We start from the raw sequence: 449 nt of genomic DNA on the forward strand, positions 1-449 counted from the left end.
TTAAGTACTGCAGTCGAAACTGGAGTTGAAAATTCTTGGTCAGTTTTTTTGTTTTATTCTTTGTTTTGCAGAAAGAAATACTTTGATTCCTAAAAATTAAGGTTTTCTTTTTAGAGATGGAAAGCTTGTGGGCTCCTCCTGCCTGACATGATGTTTCTGAAATCTGACTTTTTTAAACCTCAAAACTTAACATAAGAGTAACTTTTCATTAAAAAATGATTCATGTTTAAGTATTACTCTAATTAGTGAATGAGGAATTAAGATAATCCTTACTTAGCGGCTAATTAGTTGTATAGCTTGTTGGTTTTGGATAATGGTTTGAGCAACTTACAGACTATAGTGTTTTAAGGAAATGTATGAAAAAATTAACTTTTTTTTCTTAATTTCCTTGGAGGAAAGAAAAAAGGACTTTTCTAAGTGAAGAGGAAGTAGAGGGAGGAGGAGAGGAA

General features: G+C 31.4%; 1 protein-coding gene across 3 annotated transcripts in view; it reads right to left on the reverse strand.

The window, feature by feature from the left end:
• The window catches only part of NDRG4 (NDRG family member 4), a 100,454-nt gene that overhangs the window by 7,423 nt on the left and 92,582 nt on the right, over positions 1–449 (reverse strand). The window lies entirely within an intron of this gene.

The sequence above is a fragment of the Bison bison genome, unplaced genomic scaffold (genome assembly GCF_000754665.1).
Source record: "Bison bison bison isolate TAMUID 2011002044 unplaced genomic scaffold, Bison_UMD1.0 scf7180017864473, whole genome shotgun sequence".
In the NCBI taxonomy this organism is placed as follows: domain Eukaryota; kingdom Metazoa; phylum Chordata; class Mammalia; order Artiodactyla; family Bovidae; genus Bison; species Bison bison.